General features: G+C 33.4%; 1 long non-coding RNA gene across 1 annotated transcript; it reads right to left on the reverse strand.

Moving 5' to 3' along the window:
* Positions 1-4,523: 4,523 nt before the first annotated feature.
* LOC106339816 lies at positions 4,524-6,022 on the reverse strand. The gene is made up of 5 exons (XR_001269237.1): positions 5,511-6,022; positions 5,275-5,432; positions 5,161-5,204; positions 4,895-5,074; positions 4,524-4,809 (listed from the first exon to the last, which is right to left on the reverse strand). It is a non-coding gene; the product is annotated as an uncharacterized LOC106339816 (long non-coding RNA).
* Positions 6,023-7,747: the final 1,725 nt, after the last annotated feature.

The raw sequence follows: 7,747 nt of genomic DNA on the forward strand, positions 1-7,747 counted from the left end.
TGTTATGTCTGCTACTCACAGGGAAAAAATGGATGACAGATGGAGTCTTGAAAGTGTGACTGCTCTTGTAACTGGTGGATCCCTTAGAGTCTGGTTTGTCTTAATTTCTACCCTATAGCTAGATCATATTTTTCTGCTAATTGTTCTGCTTTAATTTAAGGTTGATAGGTACCACAAGGCTTACTTTAGGAAGAAGAACATAGGAGATTCAAATGCAGTGGGTGACATGGCAGGAACCGTTGAGACTCAGACTTCGCAAGTTGATTTCATTTGTTAGTTTTATGCTTTGATGTTCTTTCTTAAAGACAATATGAGTCTTACCATTTCGCTCGCCATGAGACTGTAAATAATATTGTACTTCAAAGCTTTGTTCATTTTTCCTTACTGAAAAACTCCTTTTGTTCAAAATAAGTAAACAACGGAATATGTGGCAGCAATTTTGCTTTTCATAAAAGGAAATTTTTTTTGCTTATTTGTCAACAAACTTGGAAGCTGCTTTCCATTTTCACCACTTCAAATCCTCTCCTAAAGGCTTCATGATATGGAAGCATTATCTTCATTTCCTATGTGGCGTGTCAGTTGACTTCAGGATATTGTAACCACATGTACTAGTAGATGCAGGGGAAAACGGCCAAATTCCACCATAAACTTAGTTCTTCCATTGTTTTCGTACACGAACTTTTGAGTTAATATGTGGTTAGTTCCTACATAACCGGAATTAATTTCGGTTTAATTGTTGACCAATGCTGACATGGCTTTATTATTGACACGTATGAAACCGGTTAATTTTGGTTTAAAGTCTACGTCAGTATCGGTGAAACTACGTCGTTTTGATATTTATTAAAAGACAACAAATTTTAATTTGGGCTGTTCGAACCATCCAACAAGTTGACGATATAATTCAACCCACTGAGCCACTTGCATCTTTTATGAATAAGATACATCATCTTAGTACTTACCTATACCGAAGTGAACCCATTACTCTATCTTTTTCGTCTCTTGAAATTTTTAGACAGATGTTCGAATTGCGCGAGTCCATAGTTACATTGCTCCTGACACAGTCACGTATTCAAACATGATTGAATGCCACTGCAAAACGGGTAAGATCGAAGAAGCACTTGGGAGGTTTAACAAGTTGAGGAAAAGCTATGTTATAATCACATAACTGGTGCACTCTCTAAGAAAGAATTGTTTGAAGCAACCATGGAATTTATTATGAAACTGTGTTAACATCTGTCTTGGGTTGCGGAGGCAAAAGGAAGATGAGAGAAATAGGTTGATTTTCAATTTGAGTTAAGTACTATTATGATGCATCGTAAGCATTGATTTCGTATGTGGCTCACTGGTTGAGGTCAATATTTTCGTTTACTTGGCCGGGGGTTCGAGCCAGTCCAAAAGCAACTTGTTGTGTTTTAAGTAAGAATAAAAAACGACTAGTTTCACCTATACTGATTTTAAAATAATATTTTTTAAACCAAACTAAACCGAATTCATACGTGGCAAGCCATGTCAGTAATAGTCAAGCCACATCAGCAATGGTCAACAACTAAACCGAAATTATTTCTGGTTATGTAGGAATTAAGCACATTGAAATATTTTGTGTAGGAAATTTAAAATTTTGATTAGTTTGTAATGTCTTAGGCTTGATTCAAACATTTGTGTATGAAAACAATGGAAGAGCTAAGTTCACGGTGGAATTGGCCGTTTACTACTTTTTTCCTATTCATGTTATGTTGATTTATGTTACTAGAACTCGGAATCACATTACAAAATTGAAAGGTTCAAACGGTTCTTGGGACAAAACAGATGGAGGGATCAAGAGTGAACCGACTAACTAATATAACTTTATAAGACTAGATTAATCTCGATCACATCCAAATGATCATCATAAGGAGGTTCTCCTGTATGTTACCATGCGGGTTTCAACAAACTTCGCCATCCTCGGATTGGAGATAAAAAAAAATCTCTCTTTGAAATAAACTTGAAAAAATACAATGTCTAAACGGAATGAAAATTTATTGAGGAATATCGGTTCATGTCTATAACAAACCATCAAATTAAGCATATAACCATAAGAGAACTTAGGCTATGATATTTGTGTAATAATTGCCACATTACTTTTGTCATACACATTTTACCTTTTTTTTTCGTTTTACAAATATGTTTTCCCTTTCTACTTTTAATTGTTTTTAATTTCTGTTAGAACAATTATTGAACTTTGTATTTCACATAATAAAAACATAGATTTTTTCTAAATATAATACGTTTTGAAACTTTCAAAAAAAATATTTTATAAATTTTATATAATATTCTTTAAACACGACTTTAAATCTATAATAATCAGATTTTATTTCTAGAACGACACATTTGATATTCTATTTAGAAACATAGAATAGATCAATAATATACAATACTTGTGGTCTTCCGGCGATACGCGCCGGGTTCGTATGTGTTATTCTGAAATGATTTTATAATTTCATGGTTTTAGTAAAGAGATTATGTTTGAAGATGAAAATAAGTTGAAAGAGAATAATATTTTTTCTCATCTATTTGATAGTTCTTAGCGACCGTAGTGTATTACTTTGTTTTGAAGTCGATTAGTTCAAAGTGGAGTAGCATAGGTGGTTGTGACTGATCGATTCAACAAAAGTAGAATAAAAGCCGATAGTTGTAATAAAATTAATTTAGTTGAAATTTAAACATAAGGAAAATTTGATGTTCAAGAAGGAAAATATAAATAGTTGTGTTTGTTTTTGGGATTATCTTGTTTGAAAAAAGATAATAAATTGTTTTTTTGGGTCAAAGATAATAAATTGTTTCATCCTATTAAAGTAGTAACAATCTTCGCATACTTTGTATATGTCAAAGATGTGACAATTTGTCGGGGCTTCATTGTGGCAGTAATGAAGTTCTGTTCATATATTCTTCTTATTTGATTTTTGATGAAAAACTAATTCTGGAAAGTGGAACATATTAGGAAATGAGGGAAAACATTTTTATATTTTGTTAGAAAATTAATACGAAAATCGAAAACAGTATGTAAATGAAACTGAAAACTTGAACATAAGAAACCCCCTTATAAATTGTAATAAAGCTGAATCATAGATGACTTTCCGTACATATGAGACAGCTTATGTTTGTACGAAGCCATTGATATAATGGAGCGGAAATGGAAAGTATAGCCGCAAGTAAGAGAGCATAGATAGGTTTCATTGTTGTAATTTATGAAGCATACCGTTCATGTATCGTTTTATTTTTCTGTAGTTGGAGGCCTATTAGTTCCCTCAAGATCGGTGACGGTAAGGTCGACATCAAGTCTTGCAATAGCGTTTTGGTTGTAGTCTGTGATGGTAATAGTAACTTGAAGATCATCAGTTATGTTTATGTCTTCGGCTGTTTGTAAATTCATCATGTATTGGGTTGTCTCTTGAATAAGCAGGGTTGAATCGGGGTGTTCTATTTCATGGTAAATTAACATAAATTCCATGCCTTCAGTTGTTGGGTCATTAAAATTACCTTGTTTGTCGGTGATTGATGGTACCTAAAAATCAATGATAAATGGTTGTGTGTTGGGCCTGTGGATGTAGGCTTAGAGTATGTGTCGGGGAGTTGCTCCTGAAGATCTTGTTTGGTGTGAGAACTCATAAGAAAGAAGTGGTTTGTTATTCATTCTTCTTTTATTTGTGTGAGTTCAAAGTTGAAAACATGGTAAGGTTATATAGCTATGTCTTATATATGGTGAGTTTAAACTCTCAATTTTCTTGACTTCTTGTAACTTTTTTTTAAAGGACCATTTATTCAGAAGCGTTTTTTTTTTTTTTGAGTTAATGGTTTGTGATGAATTGACCGTTTGTTTACATTGGATTGTTAATTTTACCACGATTATCTATAATAATTTATATTTAGTGTGGATTTGTAAGAGAGCGTCATAATATATGTTTTTATATTGATGTTGCACCTTATTAATAATATAACTATTATTTAAAATTGGTTCAAGATTCTTATGTTTTGTTTATTTTATTTATTATTTTGTAACATTTTATGCTTTAAGTAACCAAAAATATTTGTACTATTAATTTTAAAGTTTTCTTAGGGTGTCTAGTTTTTAAACCATTCGAATCATATAATGAAGCTTCTGCTAATTTAACTTATATTGGGTTTTTTTTCGTAGACGCTGGGTGATTTATATATTTTATTTTTATATACCTCGTTACGCAACGAAATGGGATGTTAGGAGCGGTATAATATAGTCCTTACTTGGGGATTAGGGACGCGTGAGAAATATACAGGATGTGGCAAAGTATGTGATGCTAGCTGCACAATAGATTATGGCTAATATTATCTATTGTCTGCATTGTAATATGTTTGATAAGCCTTGCAAGTGTGTGGGTAAGCTTGAACGTAATAACGAAGGTGCATGAAATCGATACTTATTAAGCCAAGACATGAGGATATTTATTCTGAAAAGATTTGCATTAATAAAAGAAAAAACAACAACCACCGCATCGATGCTTTTTTCAAAATTAAAAAAATGGAAATAGATTTAAACGTACTTGAAAGATGCTTAAACATTGATTGATAAGGAGAAGAGGTGGTTGTTTAGGTTCTATATGTGACTCATTCCAAACGTGCTTTCTTCGGGCCATTCTCATCCTCTGCAAATTGTTCTTTCGCTGGTGCTGAACGTCATGGATGTGAACCATCAGATGTAAATGCTTGCTCTGCAACTTTGCCAGCGTTAACAACTCTGGCATCTAATCCTTGTGCCACAGCTTCAGGAAGCGCTGCTTTAGGGACATGTATACCTTCCTGTTATTAACGCAACAAAGAGTGAGATCATATATTAATTCTAATAATCAGAAAATTCACATTAGAAGAGGAGATCAACACTTACAACGAAGGCTGGCATAGGTGCAAACTCTCTTGTAGAAAAATATGCGGAAATTGTAAAGGTTCGATGGCTTGAAGTAAAATTGAAGTCGTTTCATTTGAGTTGGAAGGTGTAGGTACTCCCAACAATCTTAGCTAGTGATCGAGGCAGTTCAGTGTCAACCTGAGCATTAACACATATCCCCTGCAAACCGGTTGATAACATTATATATGACTCATTACACAAGTAATAATGGACTCTTATAGTTAGTGGTTGATTATTGTTCATACCACAATCTGTGCTGCCCCAGAAGCTAGAACGTGCATCAGTTTAGCTGTTGCAAGGGAAATATTATTTGTTTTGTGCTTTCAATACGTGGAAACACAACATTAACAATTTCTTACCTGACTTCAGCGAGAGAATTAGTTTCATTGCATGCGACACATGTGAAGGAAGATTCCTCTCAGATGAGTTTCTTTGAACACCCGGAACAGCCAATGTAACACCAACTCTCATCTAGATGAATCCCAGTCACTTTGGTCGCACAGAGAAATTTAATGACCTGCCAAGTTTAGGAAGAAAACAGAAATCTAAAGCATATTCTCAAAGGGTATTAAATTTTAAATATATCAGACTTCACCTGAGGAGCACAAGTGATAATGAATTGGTTAGCTCAAAAGTGGAAAGTGGTTCAATTTTTTGTGCGTGAACCACCTTTGATGAAGACGCTGACTCGTATGTCTCACCACCTGGCAATCTGTAAGGAAATGAGCATCGAAAGACAGATAAAGAAAGAGGAAACCTAAACGATCAATTCATCTAACATAGACCAAGTTCTGTTTCTATAATCAGAATAAGAGGACTTGCTTGTCAAATTGGCAAGGAGAGTGTATGAGATCGCCATCGTCGGTATTGGTTGTTAGAGTAAACTATTCTTCTGGATCTCGTTTGACCTGGGCTGCCCATAGTTGGAAGATGTGATATTTATAGTTGAATCTTCATCCGGTTATTGTAGTATGCGAAGAGGTCTATTGAATGCTTCCTAGTGGGATAATGACGCAAAAGATCGGAGTTAAGCACCTCTTAATGGAAGCTTGAGACGTTACAGGGAGATGTTTGTCGATTTAGTTTCTGTATATTTTGGCTGCTATACGAATGTCGAAGGCCTGAAGAGGAAGAGGAAACCTAAAACTTTATGGGCTTGACATTTGTTTTCAAAAGCCCACTCGCAAATCTATTACAAAAGCAAGTTTATTGAGATAGAAGTCCAGTCCAAGAAAAAACAAACAGGGGATCGGATTTTGTTTGCCTATTCCCCGTGTCATAAAACGCTCATACTTCCTTGATGACGTAGACGCAGGAGGAGAGAGGCAATCCAGCTTTATTAGTATAGATAGATGATCTATTTTCTTCTCTTTCTTTCTTTCTTTCTCCTTCCATTTTTCTTCTTTTTACATTTAATATAACAATTTTTTTTATGTCCTCCTTCTTTTCTTCTTCGCCTTCTCCCCCCCCCCCTTTCTTCTCCTTTTCTTTTTGTTGTGATTTGATTGTTCTGTACTATCTATTTATTATAACATAATATTACACAATGCATTCACAAATAGTCATGCACGGAGAAAAAAAATATTGGTTTATTTTCATGCCAAATTATCATATTTATTAATGCTTGACTATGTTTTTAATTTTCTTCCACAATTATTATCCTACAAATTCACCCAAATTTATTCTACCAAAGATTAAAAAAAAAAAACACTGAAAATTAAACTACAAGTATGATTACAATTTTTTTCTAGGCTTAAACCAAACTATTATTTGCCTCATCGCCGTAAAATGCAGTTCACATAAAAAAGTTGCCGTAGGGAGACATAAACAAAGAAACGTTGAAATTAATTTAATTTTAAAAAGTATGATTGAATATAAACTGCATGCATGGCTGCGGAAATTGTCAAAGCCTATACAGTCTTTACAGTTTAACGTCTCATATACTGTTTCTCTTGTCAACTATACTGTTTACATCTGTCTAAATCACATTGTCAAGTTTTATCCGTTTTATCTACAACTCTCATGACAACGATGGCATTCTCGAGTTCATGGTTTTCTTTTTACTAATTCGAGCCCGTTCAAAGTGGTTGAGTCTCAATTGACTTCATGATTTTTAATGCAGTGAGATCATAAATTGTTTTTTTTAGATCATAAATTGTATTCCTAAGAAAATCTTTTTAGAAGAAGTATGTTGATCTGTGATATATTTTGAGAGCCTTAGTTTTTTGGTATCTTTCTCTTCTCTTTTTTCTCTAAAGATATCTTTCTCTTCTCAAAGCCCAATTGGCAACATGATTATTCAAACTGATCCCGAGTGCACGTCTTCTTCTTGAGCAGGGAGCTCTAGTTATGCCATGTTATTCTAATCTCTTTACGTATTTTTTTTTTTGAAACTATCTCTTTACGTATTTTATTAGAGTGATATGGTCAAAATCGATGACATCTTCCACCAACACCAATCCAATATAACAACGTCTATCTTCATGGTTTCTTACGCCTTGATTTTTGATAAAGCATATGCCGTCTTCATTTTTGATAAAATGTTCTGTAACATGTCTAATCCAATAAACCAGACTATTTTTAATTATTTTTGGTCTATTTTAAACTAATAACAAAGAAAAGTATATAAAAAAATTACCAAAATTTTACAATGGTAATTTTTTAAACTCAATTTCCTCTCCATTTTCTATTCTATGTATTTTTTTTTCTTTTAAAAGTTTTCTATTATATATAAATAGCTTCATCTCTTCTTCCTTTTTCTTCAGTAAATCAAAGTAATGCTTTAACTGAAAATAGTTATCGTTGAATTATTGGACGATGACAAATACAAAG

The sequence above is a fragment of the Brassica oleracea genome, chromosome C4 (genome assembly GCF_000695525.1).
Source record: "Brassica oleracea var. oleracea cultivar TO1000 chromosome C4, BOL, whole genome shotgun sequence".
Lineage (NCBI taxonomy): Eukaryota > Viridiplantae > Streptophyta > Magnoliopsida > Brassicales > Brassicaceae > Brassica > Brassica oleracea.